The sequence below is a fragment of the Macaca mulatta genome, chromosome 1, assembly GCF_049350105.2.
Source record: "Macaca mulatta isolate MMU2019108-1 chromosome 1, T2T-MMU8v2.0, whole genome shotgun sequence".
Classification (NCBI taxonomy): domain Eukaryota; kingdom Metazoa; phylum Chordata; class Mammalia; order Primates; family Cercopithecidae; genus Macaca; species Macaca mulatta.
Window position 1 is genome coordinate 230704769 of NC_133406.1, and position 13205 is coordinate 230717973.

Consider the following 13205-nt stretch of genomic DNA (forward strand, 5'->3'; position numbering starts at 1 on the left):
TAAGAACACAAGAGGCACTGAACTGCCTTGGCTTCGGTCACTCCAATCGCCCCAGAGACTACTACAGCCGCTTGTTCCCTGAGCAGCCTCCTCTGGCCGCCACTGCTGCTGCTACAGGGTTATCTTAAGGCGCCACTTACTTCCCTCTGCTTCCCAGGTTACCCAGACTAGGCAGCGCGGTCTCCAGCTCGTCTCGTGCCCCGAGCCTGCTGTGTCTTCGTGATAGTGGCGCGGTAGCTGCGTTCCTACAGCAGATCCTGCTCTCCTTCCTACCCTTTGCCTCTGGCGGGAACTGGTCCACTGCAGAGTGGATACCCCGAGGTAAGGCGACCCCACAGCCGTCCTGGCAGAGCCCAGCACTGTAAGGGAAGCCCCTCCCCTCCCAAAGCAGGCCGGCCACGCCCCGCCTCCACGCCGGAGCCCGGGTAGGGGGGAGGGGGAGGATGGGACGCGCGTAGCTCTCGCTGGAAGAGTAAATCCTCCTACCCCTCCACCCCTACTCTTTCCCCCTCGCCCCACCAAGTATTATTCATCAAAACAACAGGGCGGCCATCTTTGAAAGGGATCACGTGACCCCCGTCAGGGAGGCGGGGCTTCTGGCGCCGGGACGTGGCAGCCAATAGGTCGCGGGCGCCGCGCCGCGGAGTTCTTCTCGCCTGCGTCCTCTCCCCGCCCCCGTCCCACCCCCTCCCGCGCAGCCGCGCCGGCCGGGGGGAGGGGCAAAGGGAGGCGGGCGGCAGGGCGGGGCGTTGCCACGGCGACCGCGCAGGGGCGGCGGGCGCCGCGGGCCTGGGCCAGGTAGGCTGGCAGGGGGAGAGACGGTTCCCGGACGCACGCCGGGGAACATCCGCCAGAAGGTGGCGCTGGCCCGCGGCGCCTCTGTCGTTCCCACTCGTCTGCTTTTCTGTGACCTGGGAGCCCAGAAACACCTCATCGCTCCCACTGGATTCTGCGCGCCCGCCGCCTAAGCGAGGGATAAGAAAACGAAAAACGTCTCCTTGTCCGCGGGAGCGCGATCTACCGTATTGAGCGCTCATTTTCTAAAACATCTGCTACACACTCTTCCACCTCCTCCAGGAAAGGCCAGTTGGAAGAGAATTCGGACACAAGAACTCCCATTCATTTTACTTTACCTTGGCCTTTTAGAGAGATACTTCCTGGGGGTTTTTTTAAGTGTGTTCAAAAAGTATTGATAAAAGTTGAAAGTATAAATGGATGAGAAACCCAAATCACTGAATTGTACACAGCAAATGCAAAGAAGACGTTTGGAGTCAGTGGGTGAAAACCATCTTCAGGTGCACAAGAATACAAATATTTGGCCGGGTGCGATGGCTTACGCCTGTAATCCCAGCACTTTGGGAGGCCGAGACGGGCGGATCACAAGGTCAGGAGATCGAGACCATCCTGGCTAACACGGTGAAACCCCGTCTCTACTAAAAAAATACAAAAAAACTAGCCGGGCGAGGTGGCGGGCGCCTGTAGTCCCAGCTACTCGGGAGGCTGAGGCAGGAGAATGGCGTGAACCCGGGAGGCGGAGCTTGCAGTGAGCCGAGATCTGCCACTGCACTCCAGCCTGGGCGACAGAGCAAGACTCCGTCTCAAAAAATAAAAAATGTTATATAAATCTAAGTTGAGCGATCAAAGTAACAGTACCATGAAATTCCCGATTTTGCCACGGACTAAAGACGAGAAGTGGATTGGATGGCTCACTAAACCGTAAAGACTATATTCCAGAATTAAGAGTTACAATGTCTTTGCTACATGCTTAAAATAGGAACCTGACTACTAGATACTTAAGGAATTTGTGAGTAAAAATAAACCACTGCTGGCTTTGCATATTATCTGCTCTCCAGGAAAGGAATTCTGTGTAAGCCAGAACTTGAACCCCTGGTGACATTGATGTTAAAAGTTTACTTTTTTTATTATTGCCATCTAATTTACATACTATACAATTCACCCAATTAAGGTGTACAATGGTTTTATTATGTTCACAGCTCAGTCATCCTCACTGTCCGATTTCAGAACATTTTAATCATCCGAAAAAGAAACCCTCCAAGCCATTAACAGTCACTCCCCGGCCGGGTGCGGTGGCTCACACCTGTAATCCCAGCACGTTGGGAGGCCAAGGCGGGTGGATCAAGAGGTCAGGAGTTTAAGACCAGCCTGGCCAAGATGGTGAAATACAAAATACAAAAATTAGAAGGATGTGGTGACAGGTGCCTGTAATCCCAGCTACTTGGGAGGCTGAGGCAGAGAATTGCTTGAACCCGGGAGGCAGAAGTTGCAGTGAGCCGAGATCCTGCCACTGCACTCCAGCCTGGGCAACAGAGCGAGACTCCGTCAAAAAAAGAGAAAAAAGAAACAAAGTCTCTAGCCATAAAATGTACTTCTCAGGGTAATTTTTTGTTTGTTTGTTTTTTGAGACAGAGGCTTGCCCTGTCCCCAGCCTTGAGTGCAATGGTGCAAACATGGCTGACTGTAGCCTCGACCTCCGGAGCTCAAGCAATTCTCCCACCTCAGCCTCCCAAGTAGCTAGGATCATAGGCGCATGCCACCATGCCAGGCTAATTTTTAATTTTTGTAGAGATAGGGTCTCACTATGTTGCCCAGGCTGGTCTCAAACTCCTGGGCTCAAGTGATCCTTCTGCTTCAGCCTCCCAGTGTGTTAGGATTACAGGCATGAGCCACCACACTCAGTCCCCAGGGTCTTTTACAGGATGAATCACTCTAATACACTTTTTAGTACCTTTACAGTTGTGTTCTAACTTGTGTAAGTGATGGAGTTTCCACTACTTTCCTTAGGAGAAGCTTTCCTATAATATCATAAATAACAGTGTCTCAGAGTTGTTTGTGATATGTAGCCCATATTTTCATTGTTTGGTTCAGTTTATTTCATTTAAGCATTACATTACCTCCTTTGGACTGTGCAAAATACTCTGTCTGCCTCCCTTGGTAACTACCAAGCATCAGGACCTTAGTTAGTTCTTAGAATTACCTGGAAACCAGCAAAAAAAAAAAAAAAAAAAAAAATTATATATATATATGTGTGTGTGTGTGTGTGTGTGTTTTACCAGGTAACAAATAAAAAGGAGACCACAGAACAAACTGAAACATGACACTGAAATAAAAGTTATGCCTCAGGCCGGGCGCGGTGGCTCAAGCCTGTAATCCCAGCACTTTGGGAGGCCGAGACGGGCGGATCACGAGGTCAGGAGATCGAGACCATCCTGGCTAATACGGTGAAACCCCGTCTATACTGAAAAATACAAAAAACTAGCCGGGCGAGGTGGCAGGCGCCTGTAGTCCCAGCTACTCAGGAGGCTGAGGCAGGAGAATGGCATAAACCTGGGAGGTGGAGCTTGCAGTGAACTGAGATCCAGCCACTGCACTCCAGCCTGGGCGACAGAGCGAGACTCTGTCTCAAAAAAAAAAAAAAAAAGTTATGCCTCAGTGAGTGGATCACCTGAGGTCAGGAGTTCGAGACCAGCCTGGCCAATATGGTGAAACCTTGTCTCCACTAAAAATACAAAAATTAGCTGGGCGTGGTGGCACACACCTGTAATCCTAGCTACTCAGGAGGCTGAGGCAGGAGAATCACATGAACTCAGGAGGCAGAGGTTGCAGTTAGCCTAGATAGTGCCACTGCACTCCAGCCTGGAGGACAGAGCAAGACCCCATATCCAAAAAAAAAAAAAAAAAAAAAAAAAAGCCTCCTAGTTAATGAAAAGGTTTTTGTGAAGGTAAATTCTAGAATTTGTAATATTTTAGGACAGCTTTTAATCAAGTGCCAGAGCATAGAGAGCTCACCAGGTCAAGATATTTTTTTCTGATAATCTTCCTGATAATCTACAAAACTACAGCCAGCCATCTTGCTGATCTTAGATCTACAAAGCCACCTACAACTGTAAGGATATGCTGTTATCTCGGCTGCCATCAGAGATCATCTCCTTCATCTGGACTCTGGATTCCTTCCTCTCCTTTCTCTCTCACCTTCTCCAGGATTTTGGTTCAGCATTTATCCCCTCTCATCTGCAACATCACACCCTCTCTTCTCACTGGACACAGCTGTGGTAGGAACACCAACTGTCTTTCATTTATGTGTTTGTTTGTTTGTTTGAGATAGCAGTTTGTTCTGGAATCCGGGCTGGAGTGTACTGGCATGGTCACTGGCTCACTGCAGCCCCGACCTCCTGGGCCCAAGCAATCCTCCCACCTCAGCCTCCTGAGTAGCTGAGACTACAAGCATGCACCATCACACCCAAGTAACTTTTGTATTTTTTGTCGAGACATCGTCTCCCTATGTTGCCCAGGCTGGTCTCAAACTCCTGGCCTCAAGTGATCCTCCTATGTCAGCCTCCCAAAGTGCTGGGATTACAAGTGTGATCTTTAAACACATACTAACTTGGCCAGGCATGGTAGCTCACACCTGTAATCCCAGCACTTTTGGAGGCTGAGGCGGGTGGATCACCTGAGGTCGGGAGTTCGAGACCAGCCTGAGCAACATGGAGAAACTCTGTCTCTACTAAAAATACAAAATTAGCCAGGCATGGTGGTGCATGCCTGTAGTCCCAGCTACTCGGGAGGCTGAGGTAGGAGAATCGCTTGAACCCAGGAGGTGGGGGTTGTGGTGAGCTGAGATCATGCCATTGCACTCTAGCCTGGGTAACAAGAGTGAAACTCTGTCTCGAAAAACAAAACAAAAACAAAACCAAAAAAACAAAATACTAATTTTAAAAACTCTGTAGCCAGCCTACAGTATTATGTGATAGCAGCCTGAACAGATTTAAGACAGGGAAGGATCCAGGCACAGTGGCTCATGCCTGTAATCCTTATGTTGCCCAAGCTGGTCTCAAACTCCTGGCCTCAAGTGATCCTCCTACGTCAGCCTCCCAAAGTGCTGAGATTAAAAGTGTGATCATTTTTTTTTTTTTTTTTGAGGCGGAGTCTCGCTCTGTCCCCCTGGCTGGAGTGCAGTGTCGCGATCTCGGCTCACTGCAAGCTCCGCCTCCCAGGTTCCCGCCATTCTCCTGCCTCAGCCTCCCGAGTAGCTGGGACTACAGGCACCCGCCACCAAGCCTGGCTAATTTTTTGTATTTTTAGTAGAGACAGGGTTTCACCGTGGTCTCGATCTCCTGACCTTGTGATCCAACCGCCTCGGCCTCCCAAAGTGCTGGGATTACAGGCGTGAGCCACCGTGCCCAGCAAAAGTGTGATCTTTAAACACATACTAACTTGGCCAGGTGTGGTGGCTCACGCCTATAATCCCAGTACTTTGGGAGGCTGAGGCGAACCGATCACAAGGTCAGGAGATCAAGACCATCCTGGCCAACATGGTGAAACCCCGTCTCTACTAAAAATACAAAAATTAGCTGGGCATGGTGGCATGTGCCCATTGTCCCAGCTACTCAGCAGGCTGAGGCAAGAGAATCGCTTGAACCCGGGAGGCGGAGGTTGCAGTGAGCCAATATTACGCCACTGCACTCCAGCCTGGCAACAGAGCGAGACTCTGTCTCAAAAAAAAAAAAAGGAGTTGAGATCAGCCTGGGCAACATGATAAAACCCCATCTCTACTAAAAATACAAAAATTAGCTGGGTGTGGTGGCGGGTGCCTGAGATTCCAACTACTTGGGAGGCTGAGGCACAAGAATCCCTTGAACCCTGGAGGCAGAGGTTGCAGTGAGCCAAGATTGCACCACTGTACTTCAGCCTGGGTGACAGAGCAAGAAGACTCTATCACCAAAAAAAAAAAAAAAAAAAAAAAAAAAAACCTGCTTTGCAAACTCACCTAAATATTGCACCCAGAAGTTATAATGAAATCCTTATGAGCACATTGAGGAAATATCAAAAGCAAACCTCTTATCTGTGGAGAACTGAAACAAAGAGAACATTAAAACATATTCATTATAGGCCAGGCGCAGAGGCTCATTCCTGTACTTCCAGCACTTTGGGAGGCCAAGGCAGGCGAATCACGAGGTCAGGAGTTTGAGACCAACCTGGCCAACATGGTGAAACCCTGTCTCTACTAAATATACAAAAATTAGCCAGGCGTGGTGGCCCATGGCTGTAATCCCAGCTACTCGGGAGGCTGAGACAGGAGAATCGCTTGAGCCCGGGCGGCGTAGGTTACAGTGAGCCATGATCACGCCATTGCACTTCAGCCTAGGTGACAAGAGCAAGACTCCATCTCAAAAAAAAAAAAAAAGTACTCATTTAAATATATTGACTGAATTTCACTGTCTGAGACTCCAAATGAAAAGGCAAGGCTGGGTGTGGCAGCTCATACCTATAATCACAGCAGTTTGGGAGGCTGAGGTGGGCAGATCACCTGAGGTCAGGAGTTCGAGACCAGCCTGGCCAACATGGTGAAACCCCCTATCTACTAAAAATGCAAAAATTAGCCAGCCATGGTGGCAAGTGCCTGTAATCCCAGCTACTTGGGAGGCTGAGGCAGGAGAATCCCTTGAACCTAGGAGGCAGAGGTTGCAGTGAGTTGAGATTATGCCACTCCACTCCAGCCTGGGTGACAGAGAACGACTGTCTCAAACAGAAATAGAAAAAAAAAGAAAAAGAAAAGCCTATAAAATAATAGCTGTCACCACATGGCCTCTAGGGAACTTTTTATAGTAATTGACTTGTTCTGAAATTGGATTGTGGGAATGATTGTACACCTATATACATTTACTAGAAATTATCAAACTGTACACTTAGGTGCATTTTATGGTACATAAAACATACCTCAATAAAGCCATTAAAGAAAAACACCTCAAGTCCAACAGAGTCCAAAAGTAAAAAAAGAAAAAGAAAGAAAAATAAAACCTCCAAGAGTCATATTCCAAAAAATTAAATTTTTATTACAAGGGGCCACGCTTGTAATCCCAGCATCTCAGTAGGCTGAGGTGCGTGAATCACTTGAGGCCAGGAGTTGGAGGCCAGTCCAACCAACATGGTGAAACCTTGTCTCTACTAAAAATGCAAAACTTAGCTGGCCATGGTGGTGTGCACTTGTAATCCCAGCTACTTGGGAGGCTGAGGCAGGAGAATTGCTTGAACCCAGGAGGTGGAGGTTGCAGTGAGTGGAGATCACACTGCTGCACTCCAGCCTGGTGACAGAGTGAGACTCTGTCTCAAAAAATATATATATATTGGCTGGGCGTGGTGGCTCACGCCTGTAATCCCAGCACTTTGGGAGGCCGAGGTGGTGGATTACAAGGTCAGGAGTTCAAGACCAGCCTGGCTAACACGGTGAAAACCCATGTCTACTAAAAATACAGAAAAATTAGCCGGGCATGGTGGCACGTGCCTGTAATCCCAGCTACTCCGGAAGCTGAGGCAGAGAATTGCTTAAACCTGGAGGGGTGGAAGTTGCAGTGAGCCGAGATCACGCCACTGCACTCCAGCCTGGGCAACAGAGTAAGACTTCTGTCTCAAAATATATATATATATGTGTGTGTATATATATGTTTATAATATATATTACAAGTGGAATTGAAATGCTGTTTCTCCTCCTCTTCCTCTCCTCCCTTCCTCTCCCTTTTTCCCCCCCTTTAATGGCATCCAGTGTGTGGATCATGGAAGTGCCTGCTTTGAAGATCTTTCTTTGCTAAGGATGAAGCTTCCAAACTGGTGGTGCTGAAGCGCCAACATCTAGTAATAATTTCATGAAAATATATATATATAGGCCGGGCGTGGTGGCTCAAGCCTGTAATCCCAGCACTTTGGGAGGCCGAGACGGGCGGATCACGAGGTCAGGAGATCGAGATCATCCTGGCTAACATGGTGAAACCCCGTCTCTACTAAAAAATACAAAAAAAACTAGCCGGGCGAGGTGGCGGGCGCCTGTAGTCCCAGCTACTCGGGAGGCTGAGGCAGGAGAATGGCGTAAACCCGGGAGGCGGAGCTTGCAGTGAGCTGAGATCCGGCCCTGCACTCCAGCCTGGGCGACAGAGCGAGACTCCATCTCAAGAAAAAGAAAATATATATATATATATATATATATATATATATATATATTTTTTTTTTTTTTTGAGATGGAGTCTCGCTTTTGTTGCCCAGGCTGGAGTGCAGTGGCGCTATCTCTGCTCACTGCAACCTCTGCCTCCCAGGTTCAAGCAATTCTCCTCCCTCAGCCTCCTGAGTAGCTGGGATTACAGGAATCTGCCACTTTGTCCGGCTAAGTTTTTGTATTTTTAGTAGAGACGGACATTCACTATGTTGGCCAGGCTGGTCTCGGACTCCTGACCTCGGGTGATCCACCCACCTTGGCCTCCCAAAGTGCTGAGATTACAGGTGTGAGCCACCATGCCCAGCCCATGGAGATTTTTGATCAGTCTCTTTAGAATCAAAACTTGAGAGATCCAGGCAGAGTCAAAATCTGCAAAGGTTCTTTATGAACAGCAGAAACACTAAGTTTGAACTGGGTGCAGTTGCTCATGCCTATAATCCCAGCACTTTGGGAGGCTGAGGCGGGAGGATCACTCAAGGTCAGGAGCTTGAGACCAGCCTGGCTAACACAGTGAAACCCCATCTCTCCAAAACAAAAAGAAAAGAGACCGGGTGCGGTGGTTCACGTCTGTAATTCCAGTACTTTGGGAGGCTGAGGCAGGCAGATCACCTGAGTCAGGAGATTGAGACCAGCCTGGTCAACGTGGCGAAACCCAGTATCTACTAAAAACACAAAAAGTAGTTGGACTTGGTGGCACACACCTGTAATCCCAGCTACTCGGGAGGTTGAGGTAGGAGAATCACTTGAACCTGGAAGATGGAGATCGCAGTGAGCCAAAATCGTGCCATTCACTCCAGCCTGGGACACAGACAGAGACTCCATCTCAAAAAAAAAAAAAAGAAAAAGAAAAAACCACTAAATTTGTACATCTCCCCTCCCCTCTCCTTTCTTTTCTTTTCTTGAGATGGAGTTTTGCTCCTGTTGCCCAGGCTGGAGTGCAATGGACCAGTCTCGGCTCACTGCAACCTCCGCCTCCCAGGTTCAAGCGATTCTTCTGCCTCAGCCTCCCAAGTGGATGGGAATACAGGTGCCCACCATCATGCCCGGCTAATTTTTGTATTTTTAGTAGAGATGAGGTTTCACCATGTTGGCCAGGCTCCAACTCCTGATCTCAGACAATCCACCCGCCTCAGTCTCCCAAAGTGCTGGGATTACAGGCATAAGTATCTCTTGAGTCCAGGAGTTGGAGACCAGCCTGGGCAACATAGTGAGACCCTGACTATACAAAAAAAATTTTTTTAATTAGCCAGGTGTGGTGGTGCTTGCCTGTAGTCCCAGCTACTTGGGGGGCTGAGGCAGGAGGATCCTTTGTGCTCAGGAGTTCAAAGCTGTAATGAGCTATGATCACACCACTGTACTCCATCTTAGGCCAGAGAACGACTTTGTCTCTATTAAAAAAAAAAAAAAAAAAAAGGCTGGGCGCTGTAGCTTATGCCTGTAATCCCAGCACTTTGGGAGGCCGTGGCAGGCAGATCACAAGGTCAGGAGGTCGAGACCATCCTGGCTAACACGGTGAAACCCCATCTCTAATAAAAATACAAAAAAACGGGCCGGGCGCGGTGGCTCACGCCTGTAATCCCAGCACTTTGGGAGGCCGAGGCGGGCGGATCACAAGGTCAGGAGATCGAGACCACAGTGAAACCTCGTCTCTACTAAAAATACAAAAAATTAGCCGGGCGCGGTTGTGGGCGCCTGTAGTCCCAGCTACTCGGGAGGCTGAGGCAGGAGAATGGCGTGAACCGGGGAGGCGGAGCTTGCAGTGAGCCGAGATCGCACCACTGCACTCCAGCCTGGGCTGGGCGACAGAGCGAGACTCCGTCTCAAAAAAAAAAAAAAAAAAAAAATACAAAAAAATGAGCCGGGCATGGTAGTGGACGCCTGTAGTCCCAGCTACTTGGGAGGCTGAGCCAGGAGAATGGCGTAAACCCGGGAGGCGGAGCTTGCAGTGAGCAGAGATTGAGCCACTGCACTCCAGCCTGGGTGACAGAGCGAGACTCCATCTCAAAAGAAAAAAAAAAGGCAGGGCACCAAGGCTCTTGCCTGTAATCCCAGCACTCTGTGAGGCCAAGGCAGACGGATCACTTGACCCCAGGATTTCAAGACCAGCCTGGGCAACATGGCAAAACCCTGTCTCTACAAATATTAAAATTAGCTGGGTGTGGTGTTGCACAACTGCAGTCCCAGCTACTCAGGAGGCTGGGGTAAGAAGATTGCTTGAGCCTGGGATGGAAAGGTTGCAGTGAGCCAAGACTGTGCTGCTGCACTCCAGCCTGGCAACAGAGTGAGACCCAGTTTCGAAAATAAAGTAATTTTTTAAAACAGTCTTCCTTACCATGCTTTAGCAAATGTCATTGAATACTTTTTTCTTTAATAGTTAATACATGGCAGGGCACAGTGGCTCACACCTGTAATCCCAGCACTTTTGGAGGCCGGGGTGGGCAGATCACGAGATCAGGAGTTCGAGACCAGCCGGACCAACATGGTGAAACCCCATGTCTACTAAAAATACAAAAGTTAGCCAGATGTGGTAGCAGGCACCTGTAATCCCAGCTACTCAGGAGGCTGAGGCAGGAGAATCACTTGAACCTGGGAGGCGGAGGTTGCAGTGAGCCAAGATTATGCCATTATACCCCAGCCTGGGCAACAGAGTGAGATTATCTCAGGAAAAAAAAAAAAAGTTAATACATGTAAGTTTTTAGGAATGTTTCAAATTTTGTGACTATTTCTTTTTTTTTTTTTTTTTTTTTTTTTTTGAGATGGAGTCTCGCTGTGTCTCCCAGGCTGGAGTGCAGTGGCGTGATCTCGGCTCACTGCAAGCTCCGCCTCCCGGGTTCACGCCATTCTCCCGCCTCAGCCTCCCAAGTAGCTGAGACTACAGGCGCCCGCCACCACGCCCGGCTAGTTTTTTGTATTTTTAGTAGAGACGGGGTTTCACCATGTTAGCCAGGATAGTCTCGATCTCCTGACCTCGTGATCCACCCGCCTCGGCCTCCCAAAGTGCTGGGATTACAGGCTTGAGCCACCGCGCCCGGCCCAAAATTTGTGACTATTTCTATGAAAATTCCAGGGCATTTCAAGTTTTCTTATGCTATAATTAGTAATAATAAGGCCGGGAGCAGTGGCTCATGCCTGTAATCCCAGCACTTTGGGAGGCCAAAGCAGGCGGATCACGAGGTCAGGAGTTAGAGAGCAGCCTGGCCAACATGGTGAAATTCTATCTCTACTAAAAATACAAAAATTAGCTGGGCATGGTGGTGTGCGCCTGTAATCCCAGCTACTCAGGAGGCAGGAGAATCACTTGAACTCAGGAGGTGGAGGTTGCAGTGAGCCGAGATCCCACCACCATTGCACTCCAGCCTGGGCAACAGAGTGAGACTCTGTCTCAAAAAACAAAAAATAGTAATACTCTGAATCGATGGCATCCATTAACCAGTTTGGCTTTGCTGACAGTGTGGTACATTATGATTTACATTAACTCCATCAGTGTCAGTATTTTATGTAAATTAACCACAAATTTAAATCTTTTGCTTCACTCTCTCATTACTTGGATTATCAAATAATTCAAGAACTTATTCATTGCAGTGATTCAAAATTTATACTTATAATGAATTACTGCTTTTGGTATGACCTAGAAACTTTTTTTTTTGTTACAATACTTCTGAGTGGCAGAATAATATATATTGAATTCATCACTCATTTTTATGGCTGTTTCATATTCTCAGGTCCTAGTAATAATAATAGTGAACCTCTAGGAATATATGCTGAATTGAATTCAATCTAAGCAATTATGATTAAATACTTGTAAAAGTTAACTATAGTAAACCTCAGAGAAGATAGCCTCTTGCTTTTATGGGTTTTTTTGGTAGAGATAGGGTTTTGCTCTGTTGCCCAGGATGAAGTGGAATGGTGTGATAATGGCTCACTGTTGCAACCTTGAGGCTGAGGCAGGAGAATGGTGTGAACCCAGAAGGCGGAGCTTGCAGTGAGCCGAGATCGCGCCACTGTACTCCAGCCTGGGAGACAGAGCAAGACTCTGTCTCAAAAAAAATAAATAAAGAGTTTAACAAAACACACAACCAAGAAAACAAATGAAGCAACAAAAGCAGAGAGTTATTGAAAATGAAAGTACACTTCACCAGGTGGGAGAGGCCCCAGTAGCCACTCAAGGGCCCTGGATACAGAATTTTCTCCAGTCCAAATACCCGCTAGAAGTTTCCCGTTGGCCACTGGGTATTCACCCCTGTAAATGAAATGAAACAGTGGCCTGTAATGAGTCTGATTGGTTGCGGAAAGCCAAGGCGGGCGGATGACAGGGTCAAGAGATGGTGACCATCCTGGCCAACATGGTGAAACCTCGTCTCTACTAAAAATACAAAAATTAGCTGGGTGTGGTGGGTGCTAATGCTAATGCATTATAATTAGTGTATAATGAGAAGTGAGGAAGACCAGAGATCACTCTCATCACCATCTTGGTTTCAGTGGGTTTTCCTGGCTTCTTTACCACAACCTGTTTTATTAGCAAGGTCTTTGTGACCTGTGTCTTATGCTGTCCTCCTATCTCATCCTGTGACTAAGAATGCCTTAACCTTCTGGGAATGCAGCCCCGTAAGTGTGGGGGGATCACCTGAAGTCAAGGTAGAGGTTGCAGCAAGCCGAGATGGTGCCACTGCACTCCAGCCTGGGCAACAGAGAGAGACTCTGTCTCCAAAAAAAAAAAAAAAAAAAAAAAAAAAAGGCAACTAATTAGAGGTACTTAGAATTTCCCATCTGCCACAGAAAAGGTAGGGATTTGCAAAGGGGTAGCCTCTGATCCTTTTGTTACTTAGGCTTGGAAAGTTAGGATTTCCCTTTCAATTTAGTTCTAGGAAGTCAGCCTGAAACAGCCTTAGGTTCCCTGCCTCCAGACTCTGTTCTCCTGCCTAAAACATATCCATGCACTAGAAGGGTGGTGCACCTGCAGAGGGCAAGGAAGCTCCACAGCCCCTCCAAACCTTGTCCCATGCATCTCTTCCATTTGGCTGTGCCTGAGTTGTATTCTTTTTTTTTTTTTTTGAGATGGAGTCTTGCTCTGTTGCCAGGCTGGAGTGCAGTGGCGTGATTTCAGCTCACTGCAAACTCCACTTCTTGGGTTCCAGCAATTCTCCTGCCTCAGCCTCCTGAGTAGCTGGGACTACAGGTGCGCACCATCATGCCCAGCTAATTT

The 13205-nt window shown here is 48.1% G+C and overlaps 1 protein-coding gene across 5 annotated transcripts in view; it reads right to left on the reverse strand.

Annotated features, from left to right (window-relative positions):
- The window catches only part of UBE4B (ubiquitination factor E4B), a 146767-nt gene extending 146210 nt beyond the window's left edge, over positions 1-557 (reverse strand). For all 5 annotated transcript variants that reach the window (XM_077974778.1, XM_077974760.1, XM_077974774.1 and 2 more), the window contains exon 1: positions 141-557. The gene's annotated coding sequence lies outside the window, so the exon portion shown is untranslated. The remainder of the gene's footprint in view (positions 1-140) is intronic.
- Between the last annotated feature and the right edge of the window lie 12648 nt (positions 558-13205).